At 43.8% G+C, this 16989-nt stretch overlaps 1 pseudogene; it reads right to left on the reverse strand.

Moving 5' to 3' along the window:
• The window catches only part of LOC133799784 (pentatricopeptide repeat-containing protein At2g35130-like), a 32616-nt pseudogene extending 15848 nt beyond the window's left edge, over window positions 1-16768 (reverse strand).
• Between the last annotated feature and the right edge of the window lie 221 nt (window positions 16769-16989).

Genomic DNA, 16989 nt, shown 5'->3' on the forward strand with positions numbered 1-16989 from the left:
ATTTGGTCATAGTAAGCCGGGTATGGCTTATGATATCCCAGAGTTGGCATACTTGTTGCGGCCTAGTATTCTCGAATACTCTCCATGATAAGAGTCTTTAGATCTTGTTGAGGTTGAACACCGGTTAGTGGTGGTTGCACACCAGACGGTGATGGTTGTGTATTGCCTACGGGCGGTGCTGAAGACGAGGAATTTTGCCCGATCTCACTCTCTTTTTGCCTCACATTAGCTTGATGAGCTAATTGCGTTGAGAGTCGGGCTACTTCATCATCCCTCTCGGCCAGTAGTCTTTGAAGTTCCACGATCTTCTCTTCACTACTGATCGCCCCAGTTACTAATACTGGCATATTTTTATCATTGCCAATGGTTAGTGCTTCAAACTGAGTAATGAGGTCATCGGACACCCCCTTACTCTGTTCGACAAAGGGAGTGTCTTCTAGAGAGTGTTCGGATGTGCAACTCCCCTCTTCCTGAATTTCTTGAACAGGGGGGCTCGCCGATTCCTGAACGGGAATTGAACGCATGGCACGGGCTCTCGATCGAGTTACAGGTCCCGTATAGGATGTAGGCTCAAAATTTGAAGTGACTCTTGTTGGTCGATATCCCTGAAGGAACATCCATTCACCATGTTCTTTTAGGAACGGATTAGGGTTTGCTTTGGGAATTCGTACATTGTCACTTCTAGCCTTCTTTGAGTGGGCGAAAGGCGTCATACACCCCTTATCTAGTCTTAGACGTAATAAAGGGTGTTCATTGTTCTCAACAGATGCCCCATGTTGGATTTGGCGGTTGATAGGTGTCACGATCGTAGGCTTGATCGGTATATCCCTTATCAATTCTCATGTTTCAAGAGGATTTGGTGAGGGTGATGTTGTTGTCCCCTTCTTGCCTCTCGTTGCCTTCCTGCCTCTCAGAGTTTGAGACGCCGGTGTTGCTTCGTTTTCCTTTGCAGAAATAACCATCACTGAAGCGACAGTGGGCAAGAAAATTGGGATGGAACCAATCATGATACATTGCTGGCCCCATTCCCTCTGGGTGATTATGGGACAACCATTCGTTGTTGGCTTCCCTTCCGCCTTAACAACCTTTGAAATTGACCTCTTCATTGACCGGGTTTGCCTCTTTTTAAAGCCTTTCGCAGCTTTACCTCTCAAGGCTTGCTGAGTCTTAGAGACATCTTTCACAACTTTTCCTTTTCCAGCCTTTCTAGCTGGTGTAGCTTTCTTCACATCCTCTACAGGTTTGGGTACACTACATGAAATGGGTACCCGATCAATAGAGAATGCCGCCAGGAAGTGATTCTTTTTCTCTCCATGGTTAGAAGAGGTCGTTGGTAGCTTGTGGAAGTAAACTGTCACTTGTGGTGCCATTTTTTCCTGAAAAGGGTAAACAAAATTAGCACCAAAATTTTAAAGTTCAAGAATAGTCATCATAGTTGGAGATGAAAAGGAGAATGGGTCCCACCGGGCGTGCCAAAAATTATGTTAAGCAAAAATTTCATATTTAGAAAAAAAATAAAAATAATAAGAAAAAATAAATAAATGCGAAACACAATTTCACATATGCCAAATTTATAGCATAAGATTTTATTTATTTAAGTTCGACCCATCCGAGATTATAAGAATAACCTCTTAATTACAATCCTTTTATTTAAAGGAAATACCCTTTGATTCCAATTACGATGATATTAAATAATTTTAAATAATTTAGGGAGAACTGTGATGAATTTGGAATTGCGGCTGAACTCAGTAATTTTGGCTAACTGAGTTGCCTACATACCTTCTTTGTGAAGGATCAAGCCACTTGAGGTTCGGATTGAGATATTTTAGAATTTGAATATAAGAATTCCGGTATATGACCATTTTCAGGAATTCTTTGCCATTTGAAAATTTGGAAAAATTCCTAGGTGGATGATCTTTTATGGAATTTTGAGATTTGTGTTTTTATACCATTTTGTGGTATCGGCGACTGCACTAATTCTTGGCAACTAGGTTGCCTACGTATCCCTTTTTAGGAATCAAGTCTAACGTAGCTCCGGGACATCTTGTGATGCTTTGAAAGTTAAGAGGTGAATGACCTCTTTTTGGGGTACCATTTATTATGACTTTGAATTTTAGTGCACTTTTAATTTTGAGGTAAAATTACCATCTTTGAGATTTCGTGAGGTTAATGACCTCTTTGAAATTTTGGAATGATATTTCATCATTTGAATTGATTTTGATGAGCTCATTTGGAATTTTATACCATTTCTCATGGTTTTGGAATTTTGTCATTTTGGTGACAATTTTATGTCTTGAAATCTCATTATTTATATATATTTTTAATAATTTATTTTATATAAAGAGATTATTTGACTAATATTTTAATTGATTATTCCAAAATTTGTGGGGAATAATCTAAAATTTTATATCAGGTAATATCATTATTTCAAAATTCAAATTTTATTATTTAAAAATTTGAATTTAAAATTTTGAGACAAAATCTGACTGTATTTATGTTTTGAATTTTTCAAATAATATAAATATCTTAAAATTCGAATTTGAATTTTGGTTTCAAATTTAAGATATTTTGTTGTTTTTTTTTTATATATAGATTATTTAATTATTCATTATATCTCTGAGTCTATTTAATAGCTTTGCAGAGATAAAGTAACAGTCATAAGATAAATTGCAATTCTTTGACAGAGCATACACACAAATTTTTTTATCCTCAAGGTAAACCCCTTTTATGTATATATTGTATATGTAGAATACACATCTTTTGATGTATCATATATACATATATAGAGTCTATTTCTCCACTTAATCTAATATACGTATGTATATATATATATATGTTTTAAGTTTGGCTTATCTAATTTCGGCTGATCAGATTTTACATATATATATATATACTTTTGCTTAAAATTCTATGTACGGCTGATCACAAAACCAGATATATATATATATATATATATATATAGATTTTTGAGTTGTATGGGCACCACGTTGGACTTGGTCCCAATAGACTCTCTTTTATGTCACCATTGAGTAAGTAACTATAATAGATTCTTTACTCTTTACATCAATACATATAAATATATTGAGATGTCTTACTATTAATATGCGTATGCTCCTTTTTTATTTACTGATAAGAAAGTCAATTAATAATTATGGTTTCTTCTTGACCCTTCTTTACAGTACACATTTTTTCTTTCCTCAATCAGCTAGACGTGGGACACTGTTGAGACTTTGGGATTGGATTTCAAATTCGATACTCATACGCATGAGTAAGAGTCGGGAAGCTTTGAATGTTTCACAACTGGATAATTATTTGGTAAGTTGTACAGATATATATTTTCAAGCTCACATATACATGTATATATGGTCGACCGAATACTGGGTCATGACTCATTTTGAATGCACTGAAGAATACAAATTTTGCTTTTGTTTTGTTTTGTTTTGTTTATTGGCTGTATAGGACATATAAACTTTGCTTTGTTTATAGTTTTTTTTTATTGGCCGTATAAGACAAAAATGCATTTATAACATATGTTGTATATATGGTATGCATTACCTGCAGCCATTTATATATATATATATAAATGGCACATTTTTTTCGTTCAACAGACGCATATGCATATGCCCCTTTATATATATATATATATATGGTTGAAGATGAAGTCATATAGGCATTTTGAACTATATATATATAAATTCTGAACTGATTTGTTGCAAACATATGTCAGTATTTGACCATTTTCGTGCTATTAGTCCTCCCAGTTTTCATTTATTTGTTTTGGTGTACAACTATACACATATATATCAATATTCATTCAAATTTTAGAGTGATTTTATCTCTTTTGAACTTGACCAGTGTACGCCCTGATTTTCCCACGGGCTGATTAGCAGGCCGAGCTTCGGACTAATCATGGTTAGTACATAAACATCCCCCAAGTCGGAGCTCCTGTCTTGAGGTCATATTCCCCTTAGCTCGAGGAATCCTCAAGGACTCGCCAAGACTCCCAAGACTGGAGCAAGGAATCGAAAGGCCGAAGGTCGGGTCAGATGCACAGCTCGTGGTACGAGCTAGATATGGAGGCCATGACCCCTTGTAAAGTCAACACACACATATGGAGGCCTTGCCAACTTCCAGGTGCCTTCTCCTATAAATAGGGAGACCTTGGGAGTTGATAAGGGATGGAAAAAATAGTCTCTGGAGAGATACACTTTGTAACCAAATACCCATAATATATCAATAATATTGACTAGTGGAGTAGAAGGATTTTAACCTTTGAACCACTTAAAAACGTGTCTTGAGTCACCTATTTCATTCACTAAGATCTTATATCTGTTACGGTTCTATATTTGGCACTAATCCTCTTCTCTCTTTCTCTTAATTACCTGTTGGCGAAGAACCGCGTCAACAGTTTGGTGCTTTCATTGAGAGCAAGTTCGATTAGTGCTGCTACAAACATCCAACTATGGTGACTACTCGATCCAGGCATGGCAACGAGACAGAACAACATGATGGGCAGGAGGCTCATCATACCGCCATCCCTGATGAACAAATTCCTGAAGTCCAGCAGCGGCCAGGAAAGCAGCCGGCGGGCCAAGACGATAATGGTAGTTCGGCGCCCCAGCCACCTAATCCGAACTCGTGTTATTATTCTGCGGTGGAGATGGAGAACGCTCAGCTGAGGAGCCAGTTAGCAACTGCTGGTCAGCCAATCCAGGATATCCTGGCCCGACTACCCCCTTTCACAACCAACATTAACGTTGGAGAGAGGCAAGGTGAGGCTCCTAAGTCTCGCCTGGGTAATCGGTCTAGGCATAGTCGTTCGGATAGACTTCCAGCAGCCAACTCCACCCCTTCATCGCACCATCGAGACGCAAACTTCGGGGAAATGCCTGGGACCGGACAACGGCAGTACATCTGTTCGGTTAGGACGTCAACTCCTAGCTCTCAACCATCCTCGAGGACGCCCAGGAGAGCTCGAGGAAATTCCCGGAGGAGATCCAGGGAGGGCCCACGACGTTAGCCCGTCCATGAAGACCGTCCTGCGTCTCGTCTAGATCGCCCGGCGCGGGACCATCAAGTTGGCAGGGCCGAAAGGCCCCCACCAAATTTGATCCATCCAGATGGAACCAGGATCGCTTCTCCAGTCAGGCATCCTCCATCTCCGATCAGATATCCGTCTCCTCCTCGGCCCGTCTGAGACATCCCAGCTTACGAGAGTAGTAGGAGAAACCCACCATCAGCGGGACCTTCCCGGCATAGCAGGGCGCCGGAAGAAAGCTCAGGTCCTCGCCACCAAAGACGGACTCCAAGCCTATCCAGCAGGAGTCATTGGACCGACAGTCGCTGGAGTGATCTCTCTGGAGGAGACCTACGTCAGCGACTAAGTTCGGTACAAAGTCACCAGACCACCCAGGGAGGCGACTTTCGAGATCGCCTCAACTCTCACAGAGAGGATCGGGCTAGAGATGGTAGTCAGGCTCGCTCGGGGGAGGGGGGGGGAGGGGCATCCGAAGTACGTAACGGAGGGAATGTCCCAAACAACCTATCTCAAGATAGGAGGGGCAATTACCCACCTATTATGTACAATGGATCCAGAGCTGTTGAGCAGCCCCGGAATAACCAAGGATCTCAGGACCAAACCCTCGAGCGCCTAACTCAGATGGAGGAACTGATGAGGAAGCTCCTGTCAGAAAAGGAAAAAGACGAATATGATTCGGGAGACGAGATAGAACTCTTCGCCCCCAACATAGCAGAGACGACATACCCATCTGGCTTCCGTATGCCTCACTTGTCGAAGTTCAACGGGGACGGAGATCCATCAGACCATTTAGGGATGTTCAACACCCTAATGATGGCCCATAATATTGGCCCAGAGCTGAGATGCTTGATCTTCCACTCCACACTGATCGGACCTGCCAGACAGTGGTTCAAGCAAAGTAAAAGACAGTCAATCAGCTCCTGGAAGACCTTCTCAGCTGACTTCAAAAGGGCATTCCGCGCCTCCCAGGTCGCCCGTGTTTAGGCCGACTCCCTGGCCAATATGAGACAGCAGCCCGGCGAGACGCTGAAGGCCTACCTGAGCAGATTCGCGAACTTCGCTGCCCGAGCTAGGGACACGGATGAAAGCTCCAAGCTCATGGCCATGAGAACCGAAATCCTTGTTGGAGGAGATCTCTGGAAGGATATACAAAAGAAGGGAGTCAGTTCGGTCAAGGAATTCCTTAATAGAGCCCAAGAATGGATAAATTTGGAAGAAGCCGAAGCCTCAGCCGCGGGAACCAGCCAGGTTCCCGAACAGCCCGCTGGAGTGGGGACGGACGTCGTGGTTGCGACCCCAAACATCACACAGAATAACCAGCCCGGCGGAAGCAAAAGAAAGGGGAATGGTGAAAACAATCAACACGGCCAAAAGAAGAATAAGTCTGTAGACAAGTTCAAGCCCGTGTTCACGACATATACCGAACTCACCCAGTCCAGGGAAAGTATCTTCCTGGCCAACTCTACTCGGGTCCCCTGGAAGAGGCCGGAACCATTGAAACACCACAAGGGAAAGATAGACACTTCCAAATTCTGCCGTTTTCATAACGACGTCGGACACAATACCGACGATTGCAGGCATCTCAAAGATGAGATAGAGACTCTAATCCGAGCAGGTCCCTTGGCTCAATACTCACGGAACAGGGTCCCGGCGAGTCGGCCTGCTCCAGACGCCCCAGCTAGTCAGCCCGGGACTCGGATAGATCAGGACGTCCCTCCTCCCGTGGTCGGAGGAGAGATATTCACCATCTCTGGAGGCCCGCACATGGCTGGCACGAGCAGAGGCGCCCAGAAGAGATACGTGAATGAACTAAAAGCCCACAACAGAGTGGAGTTCGTCCCGGAGCAGCCTCAGTCAAAACAACAACGATTAGAGAAGCAACCGATCACTTTTACGGAGGAAGATGCAGGCCATGTCCAGTTCCCTCACAATGATCCCTTGGTTGTAGCAGTCCAGCTCGCCAACCGTAAAGTAAGAAGGGTGCTGATAGACAACGGGAGTTCGGTGAACCTTTTATTCCGATCCACCTTAGAGAAGATGGGTCTGACTGTCGCTGATCTAAAGGAAACCTCCATGATGCTGTATGGTATTTCGGGAAAAGGATCGGCAGCGATAGGGACGATCGAGCTGGTGATCACCCAAGGAGAAGAGTCTCGGACGGTCTCTAAACTACTCGAGTTCATGGTCATTGACTGCTCCGCGGCCTACAACGCTATTTTGGGCCGACCTACGCTCATAGCTTTCGAGGCTATCACTTCCATTCGACACCTCGCCATGAAATTCCCTACTTCAATAGGAATCTGCATCATCAAGGGCGATCAGCTCGCTGCCAGGGAATGCTACAACATTTCCATGAAGGGAAAATCTAAACCCGGGCAGCTGGCTATGGCCATTCTGAGTGAAGAGGAATCCCAGGAACCCTTGGCGGCTCCTGAGATTGAAAAACCTCAAGACGCCAAAGGGGAAAGTATCGCCCTTAGTGAGGACATTGACCCCTGAATAGGCGAAGACAGGTCCGAGCTCCAGGCTATTGAGGAGCTCGAGGAGGTGAACCTTGATCCACAAAATCCATCACAGATGGTCAAGCTCGGGAAAAACCTCTGTAACAAGAGGAAGACGGAGCTGATTATGTTTCTCCGGGCTAATTTAGATGTATTCGCATGGTCGCACGAGGACATGGTAGGGATCAGCCCGAGTGTCATCATGCACACGCTCCACCTGGATAAAAGCGTTCCTGCCAAGTCTCAGAAGCAAAGACGTTTAGGAACAACCCGAGCTGAAGCCCTAGAAGAAGAAGTGACCCAACTCAAAAAATGTGGCTTTATCCGTGAAGCCAAATTTCCAATTTGGGTCGCCAATCCCGTGCTAGTTCCAAAGCCTAACGGGAAATGGCGGACCTGCATTGACTTCTCCGACCTGAATAAGGCCTGCCCCAAGGATTGTTTTCCATTGCCAAGGATCGATCAGCTGGTGGATGCCACGGCGGGGCACGAGCTCATGTCCTTTATGGACGCATACTCAGGCTACAATCAGATCGCGATGAATCCGGCGGACCAGGAACACACTAGCTTCATGACCCCGACTAATGTCTATTGCTACAAGGTCATGCCGTTCGGTCTGAAAAACATCGGAGCTACCTACCAAAGGCTAGTAAATAGAATGTTTGCGGACCAGATCAGAAAGAACATGGAAGTGTATGTTGATGACATGCTCGTCAAGTCAAAGACTGCCGACAACCACGTTTCCGACCTGGAAGAATGTTTTAAAATACTACGAGAATATGGCATGAGACTCAATCCCCAGAAATGCACGTTTGGTGTCGCATCCAGGAAATTCCTGGGGTTCATAGTTAATACCCGAGGAATCGAAGCAAACCCCGACAAGATCAGGTCACTGCTCGAGCTTCCTTCGCCTAGGTCATGGAAAGATGTCCAGGGCTTGACAGGGACAGTGGCCGCACTGAACCGGTTTATTTCCAAGTCAACCAATAAGTGTTTGCCCTTCTACAACCTGCTTCGGGGAAACAAAAAGTTTGACTGGACAGTAGAGTGTGAAAGCGCATTCCTCGACCTGAAGGTGCATCTGGCTGAACTGCCTGTGCTATCCAAGCCCAAGGCCAGCGAGCCTCTTTTTCTCTACCTAGCTGTCACTCAGGATGCAGCTAGCGCCGTACTGGTACGAGAAGAGGACCAAGCTCAGAAGCCAGTCTACTACATCAGCAAGAGACTCCTCGGGGCAGAATCACGATACCCGCTGATGGAAAAATTGGCGTTCTGCCTAATTACGGCCTCGCGAAAGCTCAGGCCGTACTTCCAATCTCACTCGGTACACGTCATGACCGATCAACCTCTAAGGCAGGTTTTGCAAAAGCCTGAAGCATCGGGACGTTTGTTAAAGTGGGTGGTCGAACTCAGTCAGTTCGAGATTTTCTATACTCCACGAACTGCCATAAAAAGTCAGGCCTTGGCCGACTTTGTGGCAGAATGCACGGGATTCCAGGAGAATCCAGCGGAGGACTCATCTCAGCTCACCTCGCCCCAATCGTTGTGGAAGATCTTTGTAGATGGTTCATCCAACGAAAACGGCTCCAGGGCCGGCATCATTCTGATATCCCCCGAGGGACATAGGTTCCACTCGGCGCTAAGGTTCGGGTTCAAGGCCTCCAACAACGAGGCGGAATACGAAGCTTTGTTGACCGACCTAAGGATAGCCAGGGAGTTAAAGGCGAGCTCCATCCAATGCTTCAGTGACTCCTAGCTCGTGGTTAACCAGGTTCTGGGCGAATATCAGGCACAAGGACCTAAGATGGCCGCCTATCTGGCGAAGGTAAAAGCCGAGCTGTCCGCGTTTGGGCGAGGGTCGATCGAACAGATACCTCGAGAATAGAACACCAATGCAGATGCTCTTGCCAAGCTCGCCACCTCGGGAGAGACAGAGACCCTGTGGTTGGTGCCAATAGAATTCTTGGAAAAACCAAGTATAGAAGGATATCGGGCAGAGGTCGAGATGATCGACGCCAGGCCAACCTGGATAACCCCCATTCTTGAATATCTCGTCGAGGGCAAGCTGCCTGAGGGACGTAACGACGCGCGGCGAGTCCTATATCAAGCTCCGAGATATACGATAGTCGATGGAGTGTTGTACCGACGTGGGCACTCTTTACCGCTCCTCCGGTGCGTTCTTCCAAGTGAAGCGAAGGCCATCCTGCAGGAAATTCACGAAGGATTCTGCGGAGACCACACTGGGGGGCAAAGCTTGGCCTTAAAGGTTCTCAGGCAAGGTTATTATTGGCCGACTCTGTCCAAAGACTCGATTTCATACGTAAAGAGCTGCGACAAATGCCAGCGATTCGCTGCAGTTACCCGAGCTCCTCCAGTCGAGCTAAAAATGACCGGGATGCGTACATCGGAGGCCGCCACAGACGGAGTCCCGATCTCCATTCCTACGTCCTGGGTGGCAGGCGGAACTCGCTGAGGTGGTGGAGGCATTCGTCCTGCTCCGGCAGCAGGAAGGATCGCCCCCACGACCTGGGCTGACGGGGTTTTCTCCTTCTCCTTTGCCGGAGATTTGGTGGAGACCCCAGCAATGCTCTTGGAACCTCGGAGCCTTTTCTGTCTTGGCCCGGCTGAGGGGTTCCCCCCGAAGACCACGCCCCGCAAGCTATCTTCGGGCTGAGACATCTCTTCTGTCAAACAAAACACATGGTTATTACAAGTTAGCAATCATAAAGAGATAAAGACAAAGGGTTAATGCTAAAAATTATGCGAATACTAAGGGAGCCCTACCCCCCGAGCTGGAAGAGCCTAAGACGATTATTTCCCGAACTGGCGCAAGTTCTGGGTCCGGTTCTCGGGGCAAGATTCTTCTACATACTGCCTAAGCCCCAGAGCATAGATTCCCCTCTGGAGTGATGGCCATGTGCGTAGGTTGGTCCCATACTCCTCGAATAGGATCGACCTAAAGGCTAGGGTATTATCTACTTCTACGGTACCCCTAGGCCGGCTCTCTTGGTGATCCAGCACGAGCCGGTCGACACAATGGAGCAGAAGTGTGTTCAAGTCCGGATCGCTCCTGTGACGATGGACGATCTGCCTAGGATTGAACCTAGCCAGCCGGGGGTCTGCAGCGGCCCTATCTAGACTCCTAAACAAGCAAGAGTTACCTTAGCCAGCAGGACCCGCGGCTGCTCCGAATTGGATCCTCTCCTCGCCCATGCTCTGGGCGACGTCCAAGGTCCTCTTCCTGCTCCTCACGAGCGAAACTTCGGCCTCCTCGTCCTCCTCATCTTCCTCACCTGCGACCTCCTCCACGATGACAGGTCTGGTGTCCCGAGCTGGGGGCAGCCCCCGGGGCCTCTTTAGGTTCAAGGTCTGATTTGGAAAAATCAGCTTGCAGAACACCATCGTCTCGTCCGTCACGAGCGCGCGATAATCCTTCTCGCTGGGGGGCAAGCCCGCCAGCGTGTCATATTGGCCCCCGAGGGTCACAGAATTTTCAGTCCTCGCGAAGATGGCTGCAAGATTAGTTTGAGTCAGAATGGAGTATGGGAGGAGCTAAAATAACGCTTAAAAGGCGAGCTAAGGACCGGAGCAACTTACGAGGACGATTGAAATAGTGGTGCTCGCAGTTCTGGAAACCAGTCGACATGAAGAACTGGTCCTTTAAATCATTAGGGTGGCTAGGCAGCTCGATGACCGCCGTCGTGTTGGGAAAACGGGTTAAATAGTAAAACCCGTCGCCTCGCCCCCGCTGGTCTGGGCTGGCTTTGAGGCAAAAGAAATATAAAATATCCGCAGGAGTGGGGACCTCCCACTCATGCTTCTGGAATAAGTACCTCAACCCTGCCAGCAGACGGTAGGAGTTGGGGGGGAGCTGAAATGGGGCCAACCCCACGAAGTTCAAGAAATCAGCAAAGTACTGATCCAGGGGAAGGAAGGCCCCTGCCTTAAAGTGTTCACCGCTCCAGGCCACGAACGACTCGTCGAGCGGCGAGCAGCTCCGCTCGCCCTCCGCAGCAGGTCGGGCAATGACGGAGGCTTTCCCTAGCGCGATGTTGTGAGTGAGGAAGAGTTTGTTAATCTTCGTCTGATCGATTATCTTTGAGACAATTCTCTCCGCTTCAAAGAATGCGTCAGGGGCCACCTCGACCTCCTTCTCCACTGCCGGCCTGAAACGGGGGATCGGGGAGCTAGGCATCACCGTCTTTCCTTTTTCCTGTTGGGAGGTCGAGCTTCCAATGTTCTTCTGGGGGAGATTCTTTTTTGGAGCCATCTGGTCGCCTAGCGAACAAAAGAAAACACTTTAGAAAAGGCGACCCAAGTAGGAGGAAGAAACAATTATTATTTGCACGAGCTGAGGTAAGCCCAGCTCGTGGAGAGTGGAATCACGCGGTTCAGTGAACACGCGCATATCCTCCCAACAGATCCCAGATTACTCGGGATTTGTGTGTCAGGGGGTTCAGAATAGAATTTGCCTTGGGAGGAAAGTTTCAATAGGCAGAAAATTACAAAATCGCTTATGAGGCATGTTCCCTAAGCTACCCGGTTTTGCACCCAAAATTCCCAAAACTCCTAACCAGAAATTTCCCCCAGAAAAAGTATCCTGAAACCCATACTCTAAAGCGATTTCCTACAAAAAATATACCCTAACCTAAAAAGGGCTGTCACCCTCCATATCCACAAAACCCAGAAAACCCTTGCATGCGGCTACAGTGAAATTTTTTACCTAAGCTACAGTAGCATGTTTTCAAAGTACGCAGGGTCAGGAAACTTACTGTGTATGACTGGGAGGTAAACGAGAGTGTTGCGTTGATAGGAGCTTCGTCGGTGTAGTAGCTTCCAAAGCTTCGGAGAGGAAAATGGCAGCAATAGAGTCAAGGGTTTCGTTCTTCTGGAATATGGAGAGGAAAGAGGAAAAGAGGTTTGAAAAATTTCGAATGAAAGGGTGGCCCGTGCGTAGGGTGGCCTTCCCCCTTTTATATGCGTGAAGGATCACGTGTAGAAGGCTCTTGGATGGCCCTGATGAGGGATCCGAGGCCTTCCACTCGAAATACGAAACGACGGCTGGGCATAGGCTAGGCCATTAAATGCGGTTCTCGTAAGACATACCGTCACCACCCACGATGTGCCACGTGTCAGGCGCCTGCATAAAGAGTGGAATGCGAAGAGTTGTGGGGAAGTCTAAAAGCCCCTACTATGGTCTTATATATGACGTCATATACCACGAGCAGGAGCTTGGGGGGCAGATGTACGCCCTGATTTTCCCACGGGCTGATTAGCAGGCCGAGCTTCGGACTAATCATGGTTAGTCCATAAACATCCCCCAGGTCGGAGCTCCTGTCTTGAGGTCGTATCCCCCTTAGCTCGAGGAATCCTCAAGGTCTCGCCAAGACTCCCAAGACTGGAGCAAGGAATCGAAAGGCCGAAGGTCGGGTCAGATGCACAGCTCGTGGTACGAGATAGATATGGAGGCCATGACCCCTTGTAAAGTCAACACACGCAAGATAAACGTGCATATATCTGACATCACGTGTCCGATATCTCCCTGACTTCTCAGACACGCTGCAGGAACGTGCGTGCTCAGACACCCACGGCTGGGTTGGGCCGTGCGGCCCATTATCTCCTTATTTATCGATTTGACCATACTTATGTGTCAGGTTTAGGAATTAATCATGAATGTCACAGAGTTGATATGACAAATAAGAAGGTCACGGGATGACCTCCTTACCAACTTCCAGGTGCCTTCTCCTATAAATAGGGAGACCCTGGGAGTTGATAAGGGATGGAAAAAATAGTCTCTGGAGAGATACACTTTGTAACCAAATACCCAGAATATATCAATAATATTGACTAGTGGAGTAGAAGGATTTTAACCTTTGAACCACTTAAAAACGTGTCTCGAGTCACCTATTTCATTCACTAAGATCTTATATTTGTTACGGTTCTATATTTGGCACTAATCCTCTTCTCTCTTTGTCTTAATTACCTGTTGGCGAAGAACCGCGTCAACAACCAGGAAATTGACTAGCCAATCCCATCACTGCTTAGACAAATACTTTGATTATTTGCAATTTCAGTGAGGTATGAGATATTCAATCAAGTTTTCTATCTTAGTGATAATTTTGGCAGCATAACAATTTCCTTAAATCTCCTATTCTTTCCTTTGGTTATGTACCACATATTGACTTATTTTCTGAAGTCTAGTGAACCAAAAGGAAGCCATGAAGATTTACAATAACTCAAGCAGTATAACACCATGAAAAATTCATATATATATATATTTTTTGATGAAGTATCACATGTTGACTTATTTTCTAAAGTCTAATGCATCAAAGAGAAATATAAGAATTCATGATGAAATTGGCAACATAAAAAATATTAGTCTTTTCATTTCCCCTTTGATTATATATCACATCAACTTATTTTCTGAAGTCTAGTGAATCAAAGGGGATGAGAATGACTCTTAATCACCATAGATTAAAAATAAAAGAGTCAAAAGAAGAAGATATAGATCATTTTTATGAATCTTCACTTACCCTTGTAAAGCTTGAATGAAGGCTTTAGAATATGCAGTGTTCTTTTCTTCTCAATTTGTCTGGTTCACTTTTGCGTATCAATTTTCTTTGTCCAAAACCTCCAAAAAAATTCCAGTTATTGTTCTGCTCTCTACCTTTTTATAGAGCCTTTTATTTTATTATTTTTATTTTTAATAAAAAACCCACTCAACGTAAAAGTGGTGGAAGTAGAGAAAATATCTCATTTATTTGCTCTTTTGACTGACTGATCCCTTTTTTATATATTATTATTATTTTAATAACTAAATATTCCTTTCAAGTTTTAATTAATTTATAAAGGAAATATTTATATACTGATAATAATTTGTTGCTGTTTTTTTTTTTTTTCGTTCAACAAAGATATAATTAAATGAGCATAGAGCAGAGAAATTAAGAATGGCAGTACAAATGAATACAGTAAAAGTTCATAGCAAACCAAACAGCAGGTATAGAAAATAATGGAAAGTTCTCAAATGACTCAAGTACACCATCTGATAATTCAATCAAAGGTAATATAATCACTGAAAAGTTACAGTTGATGAAGAATCATTCATGCAATCCTTAAGTATTAACTGAAAAACATCTCTCAGTATATAGATAAAAGTAGATGAAGAATCATACTTGGAGGAAGACCATATTTTCGCATTTCGCCAAATACAGCTTCTGCTTTCTCTAGCAACCCAAATTTGCAGTAGGCCTTCAAAAAAAGGGCATAAGTATCTTCAGTGGGCATGCAACGAGCTTCAAGAAGTTCTAAATATGTGGATTCTGCCTCTTTGTAAAGTGATTTCTGTCCATTAGCCGTCTATGAGTAAATTGTAGCAGATGACATCTGGCTTGAAGGAGCTTTTGTACAGTACCCACTCAGATATCTGGAGAGGTGATATTATAATGTCAAACCAATATTAATGTTGAAATCCATTTGGATGGCTATTTGGTAATGATTGACAAGGGCACTCATGATTCAATGAATATTTAACGGTGTCATTCTCTCCACAGTTTTTTCATACAAGCCATTTCCAAATTTGGCTATCCAGTATGGCATCCGAATTACCATCAGACAACAAATACTAGGCATTTCACTACAGTCATCTGTAAAATGCTAAGCAGCACCAAAACTTCTAACACGATTAATGCTTTCATATGCCTATGCTTTCGGAAGTATTTGTAATTTTCTGTTCTAAGCGGATGATTACTATGTAGACTTGTGTAAATCCATTAGGCTTTCATTCTTAGGATATCAGATTCTGCAAGATACAACAATTATTGTTATGAAATAAACTATCATATTGTATTACTTGAACAAACCACAACACACATTTAATATAATAAGCTCAGAATAACTGACTAAAATAATCGTCTAAGCATAAAAAGAGAGAGAAAACTTTTTAAATTGGACAAAAAATAAAAGAAACAACATCAACAATATGTCAAAATTAGAATTTGTGAGTCCAAAGGTCATATGAAAGTGCTTAAGCACAAAACAAGTGAAGTGATTATGCACCCATCCTTGACCAGTATGACAAAGAAAAAAGTTTAAAGAGAATGGTATTTGGTTCTCACCAACATTATAGGATCCCATTGTTTATTGAGACGAAGTTGAACTACTACATTGATGATGTCATCCCATATCTCACGAGAGGCTGGAAGAGTATCAAAAACGTCCCAAATTCTTTTTTGATCCTCCTCTTCCTCCAATACAAGGTCCAGAATCTTCTGAGCAGTGGGGCTCATCAGTGGGAAAATTCCATCGACAAAACCTGATCCATATTTCCATCATCGCCCTCGTAATGAACCACCTAACACAGAAAGGACAGAGTAAAATTTTGAAGATAATACAGATTAATATCTTTTGAAACCACTTAAAAAAAAAGTCCAAATTAATGTACATCGTTTCCTTGACAACTTCTTGGTATTAAAGCTTCTGAATTTTCCACGTTTGTCAATATACAAGCTGTCAGACTTGCCCTTCTCAACAGCTCTACTGCTTGAACTCTTGGCTTTCCATCTGAACTGGCTCCTAAAACTTCTCCCTTCGATGAATATACAACTGATGGTGCATTTAACGATCAACCTGCATGAGCTTAGCCCAACATAATACAATTTCATCAATTGCTCCTCATATTCTTCCAATCATTTTATATTCACAATTCAAGATAAGTCATGCCCTTTTAAGCATACACAACCACACAAGTATGGTTGTTGATGCAAAGTTGAACTAGAAGTGGTTTCAAAACCTTATTCCAAACAAATTGTAGTATGTCAAGTGATTAAGTAAAACATTCACATTATATATAAGTGAACAGAAAATTCTTACTGAAAAGGGAGGGAGGCCATTAAAGGAGAAAGTGAAATCTTGAGTAAGACTTACATTAATGCTTGGAAGAACTGAGCATCTGAGGCGAGAATCTAGTGCGTGGAAGACCTCCAAAACAAACTCCATTGATAACGTTTATAAATTATAACCTTACGAAATGGACACGACAAAAAAAAAAAAAAAGAAGGGAATTCAAAATATCAATGCATGCAGACAATGGATAGGAAGGTAATACTGGATTATCCTCTCCGCTTCTTTTTTTTTATTTTTAATATTTTCTTGGGGTTTTTTTGCAGATAAAATCCCCAATTAAACCGGTATTTTGCATTTAAATCCCCAATTTTCTATTATTTTTTTAAACCCCCAGTCTAATTAATCTTATCCATTAGTCCTGGTTCATTTTCCGTTTCAAAATCCCCCACATGTAATAAGTATATAATGTCAATTACACTTAGCTCTTTTTTTTTTTTTAATTTTGGAATATTTGCGGCAAAAATATATAATTTTTACATTGGTTGCGTTTGGTAAAATTTTTGTTTTTAAATTTTTTAAACTCAAAAATAAAAATATATTTTTGTTTTA

The sequence above is a fragment of the Humulus lupulus genome, chromosome 9 (genome assembly GCF_963169125.1).
Source record: "Humulus lupulus chromosome 9, drHumLupu1.1, whole genome shotgun sequence".
In the NCBI taxonomy this organism is placed as follows: Eukaryota; Viridiplantae; Streptophyta; class Magnoliopsida; order Rosales; family Cannabaceae; genus Humulus; species Humulus lupulus.